The sequence below is a fragment of the Heptranchias perlo genome, chromosome 14 (genome assembly GCF_035084215.1).
Source record: "Heptranchias perlo isolate sHepPer1 chromosome 14, sHepPer1.hap1, whole genome shotgun sequence".
Classification (NCBI taxonomy): Eukaryota; Metazoa; Chordata; class Chondrichthyes; order Hexanchiformes; family Hexanchidae; genus Heptranchias; species Heptranchias perlo.
Genome location: NC_090338.1, coordinates 26,174,396 through 26,190,353, shown reverse-complemented (window position 1 = coordinate 26,190,353; position 15,958 = coordinate 26,174,396).

The following is a 15,958-nucleotide window of genomic DNA, read 5'->3' as shown; positions in this document are numbered from 1 at the left end:
TGATTTCTCATGTCACAGTCAAACCACTTTCGTTCCATCATGCACCTCCCCAACCTACTTGCAACTTCCTTCTTCTTCATCTCAGCAGATACACTATATGATGAAGCCCCACGCACCTGCACATTCATTTTCAACAGTCACTCACTAAATCACTCTCTCTCTTTCTGCAGGACAATATGGGGGTTAAATTGGTTAACGCCCGAAAATGGGCGCGGGGATCGCGGTGCGCAATCAACCCGTGCCCGGTTGTTGAGAGGCAGGCAGTGCGTAACATTCATGCTGCCTGCTGATTTACCTGATTGCTGCATTGCAGCCAGCCCTACCTGTGCTGTTGAGTGGCTGCTCACAAGCAGAGTGATATGGTGAGTGGTTAGCACCACTTAAAGGCAGCCTGCACCTCTTAAAGGGGAGCTGCTGTGTGGCTGCAGGAAGTGGTGGAAGTCAATTGGGAAGTGAATCTGTTCTGCAATATAGTACAGCATGATGATGATGGGAATTCTGGAATTTTTAATGAGCAGTAACTTGTCTGCTCAAAGTTTACAGGACTCTTATACTTTCAAAACATAAGATACGGTTCTGAACAGAAATCTGACATCGCGCACATAAAACACAAATGCAGCTCCCGTCCCTCTGTTTACAAACAGTTGAGTTGTTTTAAAACATTGAATAAAGGTTGCTCACAACTACATCCCACATCCTCCAATCTGCACGCCAGACCCCATCAATCTGCCGATCTGAGTTTGTACCAGGCCTGTGAGAGAACGTGCACCAAGGCTCTCTGATGATGCACTAGAGGCCTCGGTGCAAGAGGTGGACAGAAGGAGGGACATCCTATATCCACAGTGGGGCAAGAGGCCCTCCAGACATATGCTCCCAAGGCAGTGGGAGGCAGTAGGGGACAAGGTCAATGTCAGGAGCATGACCATCACGAACATGGATGCAGTGCAGGAAGAAGTTCAATGCTTTGACATGAGTAGTCAAGGAGAGTGAGGTCAACTGTCAAGTGGGATCTCCTACCAACTGCACCACTAGCTGCATCCACTGCTCCATGCACTAAATCCCCCATCACCCACCTACCAGCAAACTCTTTCAATCAGTACTCAACTCTTTCAATCGGATGCTTCCTCTCACCCTCACACATCACCACTATTGCAAGCTGCACACCCACAAACCACAGGTCACACAAACTGGCAGCTATTCATCCATGACAGCCACATCACCCAAACATCTTGCAGGACACTTACCGACACACGTCCCGCTTTCTTGCAGGAGAAGGTGGCGCATAACAGAAGGCGGAAAGTAGCAGTGGCTCCATGGGACATGAACCTGCTGTCCTCGCTCAGGATGACAGCATTCCTGTCCCACCCCTGCCACTCTGCCAGTGCCCTTGCTATTGCCTGTCAGCTAGCCAACCCACTCCCTGTAGAGTATTAAAACTTTATTATTATTTTCCTTATTAGGAACATAGAAACATTGGAACAGGAGTAGGCTATTTAGCCCCCCGAGCCTGTTCCGCCATTCACTGAGATCATGGCTGATCTGTGAACTAACTCCATATCCCCATATCCCCATAGCCCCATATCCCTTAATGCCTTTGGTTAACAAAAATCTATCAATCTATCAATCTCAGATTTAAAATTAACAACTGAGCTAGCATCAACTGCCATTTGCAAAAGAGAGTTCCAAACTTCTACCACCCTTTGTGTGTAGAAGCATTTCCTAACTTCTCTCCTGAAAGTCCTGGCTCTAATTTTTAGGCTATGTCCCCTAGTCCTAGAATTCACGTTTGGGGGACCTCCAAAAACAGGTACAAATGCATTAGTGGCCAGAAGCAATAATTTAGCAATGAACCTGTAACTCCTGCATGATCCCTTTAAATAACGCTGGATGGGGGTCCTTTATGCCGTTTAAAACCTGTTCAGCTGTGCGAGGTTAAGATCTTTCTTCTTCAGACCTTGCTGTAACCTTTCTTCTATGATTCTAAGACAGTGCATTGGCTGGAGCGTGCCATTCCAAAATTACATCTGTCCCTTTAAATCAGCGATGCACACTGATCTACTGAATACTCTCCTTACTTTACGTGCTGCCGGCGTTCGTTAAGTGCACTTGGGCAAACGCTTTTACCAAGATGGCCTCCGGCGCATGTCATGCCGGAAGTGAGCGCGTGCACCTCGGATGCCATTTTGGGTCCTTAGGAGTCGGCGTAGCGCCTACACAACGGGTGCTACATGGCCCAATTTAGCCCCCTATGACTCATGAATTAAGGGAGAGGAGAAAGACAGGGGGAGTATGAGCTAGCATCCACCCACACACACAGATCGAGCAGGCAGCCCTGGAGATAATGGGGCCATCCAAAGCAAATGGCATTGACGATGGTGACGATGGTGGGGTGACACAGTGCAGAATGTTTGCCTATTACTTGTACCCTTCCATTGACCTCAAGCAATCATACATTCAAGTAGCTTGACAACTTAAGACTGCATAGTAAAGCCTATAATCTGCTACTCTCTACCTGTCAGTGCCATGTTAACTCTTGTCACTTTTACATTTCTGTCCGTCCTTCTCAGCAGCTGATCTTTGTGGAAGTGGATTCGGAGGAAGATAATTCTCCAGAGGAAGCACCATCGTGTGCTTCATCCCTTCCATGCACCAACAGAGATTGGCACTTGGTTAAGCACTCAACAACAATAACTTTCATTTATATAGCATCTTAATGCAGATAGAAGGTCCCAAGGCACTTCACAAAAGCATAATCAGATAAAAATTTACACCAAACCAATGAAGGAGATATTAAGGGGGGGTGACTAAAAGCTTGGTAGGTTTTAAGGAGGGTTTTAAAGGAGGAGAGGTTTAGGAAAGGTATTAGAGCTTTTAGTCACCCCTAGGAGAAAGAAGTAGAGAGGTAAGGAGGTGGAGAGGTGGTGAGGTGCAGAAGCAAATAAAATGGAGAGGCGATGAGGTTTAGGGAGTGAATTCCAGAGTGTACGAGCTGGACATGTCCACCAATGATGGGGTGAAGGAAGTGGGGTTAAATGAGAATCTGATGTTAAACTCATAAAAGTAATGTCCATGAAATGTGTAAACAACCGTGAGTTGCCATTTAGTGTGACTGTCTTTTTTAAAGCCCCTTGCTTGTTCTCTTGAGATTTAATGATGTTCAAAATATCAACTTTTTAATTAATTTTCTCTGAATTTACCGGGGAATTTTTGGGGTCCAAATGTTTCCTACTGATTTTCTCACATTTTTTTTACACAAGGATAACTTGAATAAACTCAGGTTTTTTAATTGGCAATAAAAACTGTTTTTAAAAGGTACACATCCAAGAGATCTGTGTTCTAACCCAGTCTCAGTCATTACTTTAATAGCTTTTGTATTGATAATTCTGGATGTGGTATGTTTCATCAATGTTGTTAAATTTATTTAATGTTTAGAAACAGCATGGCCTAGATATTTGATCACACCCAAAAATGGTAGGTAAATGAGCACACAAGACCTTGCACAAGGGTGATTCATAATTATTTCTGCTAACTGTTAGATACAGCTGAAATTGAGTTATTTGATAAATTTGCTTTTTGTTCTGGATTTGGTATTTATATTTAGTGTTGTGAGGACAAGACCCATGAAGCTGGACTGAAGGAAGGCGGGACTGTTGGTGCATTGGAGATGGGAGGTATAATTTAGGTGAAGCACTCTTTGATGAGTTGCTCTATGAGAGCTTTGGCAGCTCAGGGCACTGGTGCTCGATGCCTCTCATGCCCTCTTCATGCAGCTCATCCTCCTCCTGCTCCTCCTCCTCCTCCTGCTGCACTTGTTGCTGCCCAGGTGGAGGTAGGGCTGATTTTTCATGATGGCAAAGTTGTGGAGCATGCAGCAGATGACCACAAATCTGGATATCTGCTCAGGGGTGTGCTGCAAAGCTCCTCCCAAATGGTACCCAAAGCGAAAGCATTGCTTGAGTATGCCAGTTGTCTGTTCGATGACATTTCTGGTGGTGGCATGGCTCTCATTGTAGGCCTGCTCTGCATCTGTGCTCGGGTTCCTGACAGGCGTCATGAGCCATGCCTGAAGGGGATAACCCTTGTCGCCCAACAGCTAGCCTTAACCTGACGGCCTTGCTGGAATAAAGGCAGCACAGAGGACTGGCGCAGGATGAATGAATCATGACTATTGCCAGGAAAGTGGGCACAGACCTGCATGGTGCATTGCCTGTGGTCGCCAACCAGCTGATCGTTGAGGGTGTGGAATCTCTTTCGATGCCCGTCTGGTTATGGGGAGCACGCAAGGAAGTGTGGGAGCAGTCTTTGACGCCTTGCACCCTGGAGAAGCCTGCCATGCAGGCAAAGTCAAGTGTTCTCTTGTCCTGCTTCGCTTGGTTCACGGGGAAAGTCATGTAATTGTTCCTCCTGGTATAGAGAGGTGACTTCTCTGATACAGCAGTGAATTGCAAACTGTGAGATGTTGCTGGTGTCACCTGCTGGAGCCTGAAAAGAGCCCGTGGCATAAATGTTAAGGTCCATGACAAGTTTGACAGCCATAGGCAGTGCCCTCCATGCCCTGGTTCGCAGTTCGAGTTGTGGCTGCAACAAATGACTTAGCTCGGTGACAGCTTCCTTTGTTAAGTGAAGGCACCTCATACGTTGCTCCTCCAAAAACTTAATGTTGGAGAAGTGGTCCCTGAATACCCACTGTGGATATGGCCTCATGTGCAGTGCCCTCCTCCTCCTCCCTCTTGCCACAGCTGCTCCTGCTCTCTGCTCTCTTCCTTACTACTTCCCCTTATCGTCCAGCCCCAAAGGCAGCCCTTTCAGACTACCCGAACGGTAGTCAAACTGTTTTGAAGGCAGCCAAAAACAGTGCAACACCAGCAAAAGCTTCTTCTCAGCAGTCAAAATTAAGTTTCGAGAGTCAGAAAACAGGCCAAAAAAACAGCCACAAGATAACCCACAGCCTCAAATGATAAATCAGCAACCAACCTGTAAGCAGTGGATGATTCCTTTAAATAGCGCTGGTGAAGGGACCTCCCTGCCTGTTGGCGCCATGAGTTGCTGGGTGAGTTTAGCATGTGGCAAGTCAGGCGCTGTGGCAGACCAATATTAGAGCGCCTGAAAACTGGGTGCACGCCATGGAATTTCTAGGTCTATATGTACCTGGAGGTATCAAATACCATAAATATTTGAAGAGAGACCCTCTAAAGTTCTGATTTAGCAATTCACCAGATGAATGGTTAAGTATTCATCTCTTTTTTCCCCACCATATCTCATTTATCCCATATAAAGGATATATTTCAACACATTTGATATTTAAAAGAAAAATCATATACATACTTAACATGGTTACTCCACTAGAAAGCAATACTCATTTCCATTTTAAGAGTTATTTTGCTCCATGTAAAACATATACACACGCATACAAATATGTAATGTCAACTAATAACAATGATAATAAATACATATATTTATTATTATTAGTTGACCTTAATCAAGAACACAAGCAGACATTCTGAAGCTATCACTTACAAACACAAAGCTGTTCTGCAACATGACCAATCTGTTGCTCTGTTGCCTGACACCAAGCACCAAATGTATCAACGAAAAGCATAGTATGGGGAGAGATATAACAAGGCACATTAACTCATTGCCGTGGTATTCATTAACAATATATCAAGAGATTTGTATCAAGGCAGTGTATTGTTGCAAGTACACTGTGGCGCAGTAAGTAACGAGTACTGATGCCTGCTGCCAGAGTAAATAAATGAGTCTGCATTTAACATGAGAAGCTGGTACTTTTCTGATTCATTGACGCCTCATAATAAGAACCCTAACCTTTCCATTGTCTTCCTGTTACCACAGTAACATTGTTCCATACATCACTTCAAATGGATGAACAATACCAGTTACTTCAGCTTGTCTCATATTTGCCCATCTACTGTGAAAATGAGAAGCACTTAGCTGGAATTTGACAGTTGAGGATTTTAATGTTGAATTGTTATTTCAGTTGTCATTTTGTAAAGAAATGCACATATAAATGACTAAAAATAAAGAAGCTTTACAAGCCTTCGCCTCAACATTGAAAAATACATCACTGCTAAAATTAGTATGATTAGTTTCATTCCAGAGGAACGGGAGAAGAACCCACTGACCCCAGAACTGAATAACCTTATATAATTCAGCTGTTGGTCTCTGGAGCTCCTTCTCTAAATTTCTTTGCCCTGCAGCTTCTCTCCCCATCTTTTAACAGCCTGTACAATACCTACCATTTTGCCTGAGCATTTGGTCATCTTTCCTACTTTTCTACTTCTGCTTGCTAGCCATTCTCTCCTACATGAAGCATTTGGGACATTTTGTTATGTTAAAGGTGCTGTATAAATGCAAGGTGTTATCATCAACAAATGCTGCAGATTGGCACCAAAAGTCACAATAATCTTTTGCTGTAACCCTCTCGGGTATGCCGACCCGTCTGATACGCCAACAACTCTGATATGCCAACACCTCTGATACGCCAACACCTCCGATAGGCCAACACCTCCGATAGGCCAACACCTCCAATACACCAACACCTCCGATACACCAACACCTGTGAAACGCCGACACCTCCGATACGCCAACACCTCTGGTACACATTGCTTATGACTACCTCATTAAAGGGAAGAGTAATTATTGGGGTAAATGCTCTGAATGGTATGTATAATAGATGTATAATAGCTTTATATATGTTTGTTATTAGAGAGGGATCCATAAGCAATGCTTATTATATAAGCAACTGTAGTATATTATAATTTATGATGTTGAGGAGCAAATTACAAAAAGGGTGTTTTATATGAATCTGATTTTAACCTAACCTACCCAGCGGGATCGGGGCAGGTTCGGGTCAGATGCCCGTTTCACACTCCACCCGATTTTATGCTCCAGTGACTTCAATGGAGCATAAAATCATACGGGGTCCAAAATGGACGGCCGACCCAAACCTGCCCCGTTCCCGTCAGGTGGATTAGGTTAAAATTAAGGCTACGGTTTTTGTTTGAATGAGGAACATTCTTGACACAGCTATGTAATCCAAACTCTCTATAACAAACCCCCACAAGAAGAAATAACTGCTTATTCTATAACATTCCCCTGAGAAAAATACAGAAGCTATCTGAAAGCCTATCTCTATAACACACCATTGATAGAGGAAAGAAATACTGCATATACTCACATATAACAGCAGAAATCTGTGTCTCTGTTTGGAGCTAAAAATAGAGTCACCTTGTATGTGGGCCATACTGTTCTGTTTGGAGAGACAGGAGAGAAAGACAGAAGTGGATGAGAAAGAGAGGCAGAAATAGAGAAGGTGGAGAAAAGACAGAAGTGACAAAGCCAGGAGAGGCACAGAAGTGAAAAAGGAGGGAAGGAGAAAGAAATGAAGGAGGAGAGAGAGACTCTTTTGCTGACTTATTAGTTCCAGTTGCTAGAGGAGCATTGGAAGGCTGAGTGTTTTTCAATGGGGATCGGCCCATTAAAGTGTGACAACCACTGAATTAGATAGTTTCTAATATGGTGATATTTATTGTCAAAGTTATACATGTGTAAACGAACCACAAGTGGACGCAGCCTAAAAAATATGAAAATAAAATATGGAGAGAAGAGACAAGTTGATGTCTCAGATGTGGACCATAGCTGAAACTTTAAATTGGCTGTTCTTTCCACAGATGCTGCCTGATCTGCTGAGTGTTTCCTGCATTTTCTGTTTTGATTTCAGATTTCCAGCTTCTGCAGTATTTTGCTTTTTGTTCTTAAAATAAAATATGGTGCTCTGCAGCTTTAGGGTTTTGCTCAAACAATAGTAGGTGTGCCCACCCCTGGATCGCCCAAGAGACATGAGGTCAGGTTTTCCTCTTCAGTATCCAATCTCTCCCCCCTCCTCCATTTCTGTTTCTCCTTATCTTTTACCTTTGCCTCTCTTGTTTCTCCTGCCTCATTTCTTACCCCCTTGCTTTCCTGCTTCACTTCTCACCAAAGCCAGATTAAGATTTCTCGGGGCCCTGGGCACCAAGAACATTCATGGTCTCTCCGCATCCCCGGCACAACCGCCACCGCCCCCTCCCCCCAAACCCACCCCCACCTTCCTCCAAACCACTAATGGCAAATGTGTAGTGAAATGCGTGAAGAAATAGGCCTGTAGAATATTTATATACTTCATTAATAATAAAGAAAATTATATCACAATATACTGCGCTTAAATAAAACTAATCCAACTGTTGTATGCAGTTTTTCTGCATTATCGTGAACTTTACCAGGGTCCCTATATTTGGCTGGGGTTTGTGCATTAGTCTACCTCTGCTTCTACTCTCTTTTGCTCTCCTCCTTCACTTCATCACAAGAGTTAACATCCTGGACTGGATTTTTCTCCAGTTGGCAGGTTTAGCGGTGGAGCGGGACTTCTGCCTAAGCACACATGACTCGGTCGTCAAACCCATAACTTTTTCCTGGATTACCTCTCATTACTTGCGGATTTCCAGCAATACATCAACTGATCGTTGGCTTATTGCTGCTGGGAGGGAAGGAAATTAAGTTGTACTGCAGTATTTAAAACACTAAAGCCGATTCGAGGGTCACCTCCTTTTTGTGACTGGCACCACAGGAAGTGAAGGACTTACTAGAATGAATAGCAGGCTTGAGGGAGATCAGGAGTAAGAAGAGACCCCCAGGTTTTCTGAGAACAGAGGAGATTGCAGAGTGATTTGATTGATGTGTTTAAAATTATGAAGAGATTGGACAGAGTAGATAGAAACAGATTGTTTCCAATGGTTGAGGGGTCTAGAATGTCTGGACATAGATATAAGATTAAATGTAAGAGATTTAGGACAGAAAGCAGAAGAAACTTGTTTCTACAAAAACTTGTGAGGTTGTGGAATGTAATACCAGAGTTAGTGATTGAAGCAGATCATGTCAATTTTTAAGAATGGATTAGATAGGTGGTTGAAGGAAAAGGGATATAATGGGTTGTGGCACGTGGGATTAAGACCGCTACTCATGTGACAGATAATCACCAGCACAAACAGGTTGGGCCAAATGGCCTGGAAACAAATATCTTCTGTGATGCCTCACTCTAATTTCGGCTAATCTAGTGTCTTTAATTTCCTTATCCTCTTTCTTTTCATAAACCAAGAAGAGAAGGATTCCCATTGGGAAATCCATTTCGGCAGTCAAAAATTAAATTTCTCCAGTACTCACTTTAAATGGAAAAACTGTTTTGTGAATCTGAAAAGAGCAGAAATCACTGTTTTGGGAATGTTTTAGTATGGTGCAGTAATTTGAACAAAGATGGCCTCTTCTATTTGGTTCCTGCCAAGAGATATCACTGAGCTGCTCATAGCACCACATATAGAATTATAAATCATATAATGTGTTTGGGATGGGGTACTAATTGAGGGAAATTGCAGGAGAGCTTGCCAACACCTACCCATCTGCTCCCATTTACATGCAATTGGGCAGATTCATGGCAGTTGATAATGGTGACTGGTACATTTTCTTGAACAAGTTGTTAGTGGCCATTTTTTGGGGTGGGTTTGTGGTGATTAGTTACATTGTACCATTTTACTCTATTTACTGCCTCAAAAAAACTTAAAAATGGAAAATCCAGCCCCTATAATTCATGCAGCTGTTACCTGTGACCCATTTGAGCATCTGGCCACTCCTATATTTGGGCCAATACTCAGAAGCTGCCTTGTGTCCTAGACTGCTGCCAGCCCCATATCCTCAGTGTTTCTTTTCTTTGCCTCAAGACTTCCTTCAGTGGGGCCAGAACCTACCTTTATTTCCTCAATGTTCTTAAACCTTCCCCCAGTGTTTCTAGTCCCCAATTCCCCATCAGCACTTTCTACCCCGACTCATTGCTTTTAGAACACAGTCTCCTTGTGTTGTACCTACCCTCAGCACTTGAACATCCCAGCCCACTCCACACCTTCACTGGTCCCACATCTCAAACTGATCTAGTCCTCCCAGCCTATAGTGCTCTGCAATTACAGCCCCCACTCCCCCCCTCCCCATCTCAGTGCCCGGCCTGCCTGCCCAAATACACCAGCATCTTTCTCATATCTCCCAGCAGCCCAACCTCTGGAATCCTTCAAGTTTCCAGATATCCTTTTGAGTGCTCCAACCCCACTTGAGTTCTCCCAGGCATTAGCCCCTTCCCTCCCCAAAGCCCACCCTGTGAGTGTTCCTAGGCCAAGTTCTCCTCAAGAATGCTGCTCGAACCTTTCCACCCCAATGTTCTCCTGGTTCGCAGACCACAAACCCACTGAATCCGCTTAAACTCCAGTGCTCACATATTCTGTCCCCCATTATTGCTCCTTCCCCCACTTCCTCCCGCCTATAGTGCTCTGCAATTACAGCCCCCGTTCCCCCTCCACCAAGCACCTCCTACAACTTCAGTCCCTTGCTTCCCCCAGTCACAGCCCATCCCCAAATTCCTCCTCAGCCTCACTTTTTTCTCAATCATCTATTTTACAACTGCTCTGTGATAGTATCACTCCACGCACAGCTTTAATCTGGTATAAATTGCCTTCTATCCACTGCCTTAATAAAAGGTAAAAGATAGTGAATACATTTATAAAGGAATGTTTGTGAGAACCACACAGAGATATAGGACACGTACAAGAGGAAACAGAGGGGAGGAGAGACCAAAAAGAGAAAAAGAGTCAGACAGGGATACAGATGGCATAGTGAGAAAAGTGTGTGACAGCTAAACAGAGAAAGAAAAAGACAGAAGATAAAAGCAAAGAGCAACACATAAAAAAATAGACAGTGGGAAAGAAATTGGGAAATAGAAATAAAGATATAGAGTCATAGAGTCATAGAGTTATACAGCACGGATAGAGGCCCTTCGGCCCATCGTGTCCGCGCTGGCCATCAAGCCCATATTCCAGCATTTGGTCCGTAGCCTTGTATGCTATGGCATTTCAAGTGCTCATCCAAATGCTTCTTGAATGTTGTGAGGGTTCCTGCCTCCACAACCCTTTCAGGCAGTGAGTTCCAGACTCCAACCACCCTCTGGGTGAAAAAGTTCTTTCTCAAATCCCCTCTAAACCTCCCGCCTTTTACCTTGAATCTATGCCCCCTTGTTATAGAACCCTCAACGAAGGGAAAAAGCTCCTTAGTATCCATCCTATCTGTGCCCCTCATAATTTTGTACACCTCAATCATGTCCCCCCTCAGCCTCCTCTGCTCCAAGGAAAACAAACCCAATCTTCCCAGTCTCTCTTCATAGCTGAAGCGCTCCAGCCCTGGTAACATCCTGGTGAATCTCCTCTGCACCCTCTCCAAAGCGATCACATCCTTCCTGTAGTGTGGCGACCAGAACTGCACACAGTACTCCAGCTGTGGCCTAACCAGTGTTTTATACAGCTCCATCATAACCTCCTTGCTCTTATATTCTATGCCTCGGCTAATAAAGGCAAGTATCCCATATGCCTTCTTTACCACCTTATCTACCTGTTCCGCCGCCTTCAGGGATCTGTGAACTTGCACACCAAGATCCCTCTGACCCTCTGTCTTGCCTAGGGTCCTCCCATTCATTGTGTATTCCCTTGCCTTGTTAGTCCCTCCAAAGTGCATCACCTCACACTTTTCCGGGTTAAATTCCATTTGCCACTGTTCCGCCCATCTGACCAACCCATCTATATCGTCCTGCAGACTGAGGCTATCCTCCTCGCTATTTACCACCCTACCAATTTTTGTATCATCAGCGAACTTACTGATCATACCTTTTACATTCATATCCAAGTCGTTAATGTAGACCACAAACAGCAAGGGACCCAGCACCGATCCCTGTGGTACCCCACTGGCCACAGGCTTCCAGTCACAAAAACAACCTTCGACCATCACCCTCTGCCTTCTGCCACTAAGCCAGTTTTGTATCCAAAGTGCCAAGGCACCCTGGATTCCATGGGCTCGTACCTTCTTGACCAGTCTCCTGTGGGGGACTTTATCGAAGGCCTTACTGAAATCCATGTATACCACATCCACTGCGTTACCCTCATCCACACGCCTAGTCACCCCCTCAAAAAATTCAATCAAATTAGTCAGACATGATCTTCCCTTGACAAAGCCATGTTGACTATCCCTGATTAATCCTTGCTTCTCCAAGTGGAGACTAATTTTGTCCTTCAGAATTTTTTCCAATAATTTTCCTACCACTGATGTTAGGCTCACTGGCCTGTAGTTCCCTGGTTTTTCCCTACTCCCCTTCTTGAATAATGGTACTACATTAGCGGTTCTCCAGTCCTCTGGCACATCCCCTGTGGCCAGAGAGGTTCTGAATATATGTGTTAGAGCCCCCGCAATCTCCTCCTTTGCCTCACACAGTAGCCTGGGATACATTTCGTCCGGGCCTGGGGATTTATCCATTTTTAGGCCTGCTAAAACCGCCAATACCTCCTCCCGCTCGATGTTAATATGTTCGAGTATATCACAGTCCCCCTGCCATATTTCTATGTCTACATCGTCCTTCTCCATAGTGAAAACAGATGCAAAAAATTCATTTAGAACCCCTCCTACATCTGCCGGCTCTACACACAGATTGCCATTTTTGTCCCTAATGGGCCCTATTTTTTCCCTAGTTATCCTCTTACCCTTAATATACTTATAAAACATCTTAGGATTTTCCTTTATTTTGCTCGCCAGTGTTATTTCATGGCCCCTCCTTGATCTCCTAATTTCTTTTTTAAGTATCCCCCTGCACTTTTTGTACTCCTCTAGGGCTTCCTCCGTCTTTAGCCTTTTGTATCTGCCAAAAGCCCTCCTTTTTTTCCTAATCCATTCTCGTATATCCCCTGACATCCAAGGTTCCCTGGAGTTCTTGGAACCACCCTTGACCTTTATGGGAACATATTGCCATTGTATGGTCTCAATCTCCCTTCTGAAAGACTCCCATTGCTCCGATGCGGATTTTCCTACAAGCAGCTGATCCCAGTCCATTTTGGCCAGATCCTGCCTTATCCTATTAAAATCGGCCTTCCCCCAATTTAGAACCTTTATTTCCGGCCCCTCCCTGTCCTTTTCCATGACCACCTTAAATCTCACCGAATTATGGTCACTGTCACCAAAGTGCTCACCTACTAGCACTTCTTCCACTTGGCCGGCCACATTCCCTAGAATTAGGTCCAGTACCGCCCCCTCTCTTGTAGGACTTTCTACATGCTGGCTCAAAAAGCTCTCCTGGATGCACGTTAAGAATTTTGTACCCTCTAAGCCTTTTACACTCTGAGTATCCCAGTTAATATTGGGGAAGTTGAAATCCCCCACTATTATTACCCTATTATTTGCACAATTTTCTGAGATTTGCCTACATATCTGTTCCTCTATCTCCCCCTGACTGTTTGGGGGCCTATAGTACACTCCCATCAAAGTGCTTGCCCCCTTTTTGTTTTTAAGCTCCACCCATATGGCCTAATTAGAGGAACCTGCTAATATATCATCCCTCCTTATGGCAGTAATTGATTCTTTAATTAATATTGCGACCCCCCCTCCTCTTATACCTCCCCCTCTGTCTCGCCTGAAGATTCTGTACCCCGGAATATTGAGCTGCCAGTCTTGCCCCTCCCTCAACCATGTCTCTGTGACAGCAACAATATCATACTCCCATGTGTTTATCAACACCTTCAGTTCATCCACCTTATTCACAAAACTCCTTGCATTAAAATAGATGCCATCCAGCCTTGCCCTCACATATTTGCCCTGTCTTCCAAGCTGACTTGTTTTTTTCTCTATATTTGGCTGCACATCACCCCCTATTGTAGCTCCACTCTGTATCCCATCCCCCTGCCAAGTTAGTTTAAACCCCCCCCAACAGTGCTAGCAAACCTCCCCGCAAGGATTTGTCCCGCTCTGGTTCAGGTGCAACCTGTCCGACTTGTACAAGTCCCACCTTCCCCAGAAGCAGGCCCAGTGATCCAGGAAACTGAAACCCTCCCTCCTGCAACAACTCTTTAGCCACGCATTCATCTGTTCTATCCTCCTATTTCTATACTCACTAGCCCGTGGCACTGGGAGTAATCCAGAGATTACAACCTTTGAGGTCCTGCTCTTTAATCTTCTACCTAGCTCCCTAAATTCTTGATGCAGGACCTCATCTCCCTTCCTACCTATGTCGTTGGTCCCATTGTGGACCACGACCTCTGCCTGCTCACCCTCCCCCTTGAGAATGCCCTGTAGCCGCTCAGTGACATCCATGACCCTGGCACCAGGGAGGCAACAAACCATCCTGGAGTCACATTTACGGCCACAGAAACGCCTGTCTGTTCCCCTTACGATAGAATCCCCTACCACTATAGCTCTTCCACTCTTTTTCCTCCCAGCCTGTGCAGCAGAGCTACCGCTGGTGCCAGGAAGTTGGCTGCTGCTGCCTTCCCCTGATAAGTCATCCCCCTCAACAATATCCAAAGCGGTATATTTGTTTGAGAGGGGGACGGCCACAGGGGACCCCTGCACTGCCTGCCTGCTCCTCTTACTCTGCCTGGTGGTCACCCAATTACTTCCTGCCTGTACAACCTTTACATGCGGTGTGACCATCTCACTAAGCGTGCTGTCCACGACGTTCCCAGCATCGCGAATGCTCCTTAATGAATCCATCCGCAGCTCCAGTGCCGCAATGCGGTTTGTCAGTAGCTGCAGCTGGATACATTTCCCGCACACATGGTCGTCAGGGACACCGGAAGGGTCCCTGATTTCCCACATAGAGCAGGAAGAGCATAACACGGGGCTGGGCTGTCCTGACATGACTTACCCTTTAACTAATTAATTCAAATTAAATGAATCCCACCAATTTCACTTCAATTAAAAGGTATACTCAAGGGCCCTTGCTGAACAGCAGTCCCCCACTACACAACAGAGACCCGAGAATCCACAAACTCTAACTTTAGACAAATTCAGCAGGAAAATACTCACCAGCCAATCACTTACCTCTTCCTTGGTGACTTCCCACTTGGATTACTTTTTGCTTCTTATTTATCTTAGGTCCAGGAGTTAAGTCCCTCAGGCCTCCGCTGCTCCCTTTATCGACTCGTCGCCGCTCCCGCCGCTCCAACCAGGTCCGCTCCTCCTTCCCCGCTGCCGACCGCTCTGTGGGAGAGAGAAAGAAAGGCTCCTCCTCCGCCGCTGTCGACGCTGGGGCTGATTTTGTTCTCCATCCTCCACCAGAGTACAATTAGGGCAGCGCATGCTCCACCTGAAGGGACCTAAACCTACTTCTATTTGCAGGTTCAACTGGGGTGTAAAATGAGCGATATCAAATCGTCCGCATGTTATGCACCCCAACGATTTTCCTTTCCATTGAAAATGCCACAGCAGGGCAACTATATTATGATTCATCTGTTAAATGGTATAACATTTCCGCTGTTGTAAAATAACGTATCCTCTGATTCATCAGCAATACCACAGCATATCTACTATTAAATTAAAAATACAATCAAACAAAATGTTTTCTGGAAGCATCAATATTTTAACAAAAGCTAAGCATGTCTGCAAATTATTTGAATATACAACGAAATCAAGGCTTAACATGGCTTGCATATTTATCTTTGATAAGCTTTGGATCAAACTAACAATTAACTTTTGTATAATACTTTTTCCTAACATTATGTGTAAATTGTCTCTGAATATTAAAGCTTTCAGATTTACACAAGGTCAGAATATCATATTGCTGAAATTGCATTTGGCACATTAGTAAGTCAGAAAATAACATGGAAAAGATAATTATTTTGGTTCGGAACGTATGCAAATCAAGATGTGAGATTTAGGGCAGTCTTAAAGTACTAGGTAGTAGTTTAACTAATAGCAAATTATAAGATAACATTTTCTATTACAGGTCTTATGCAACTGTACTGGGGAGTTGAATTTGAGCAATGTTATAACTTTTAGGATAAAATATGTGCATTCATAACTTTGTTATTAAAAGTTACTGAGTTGATCAAAGGTATTT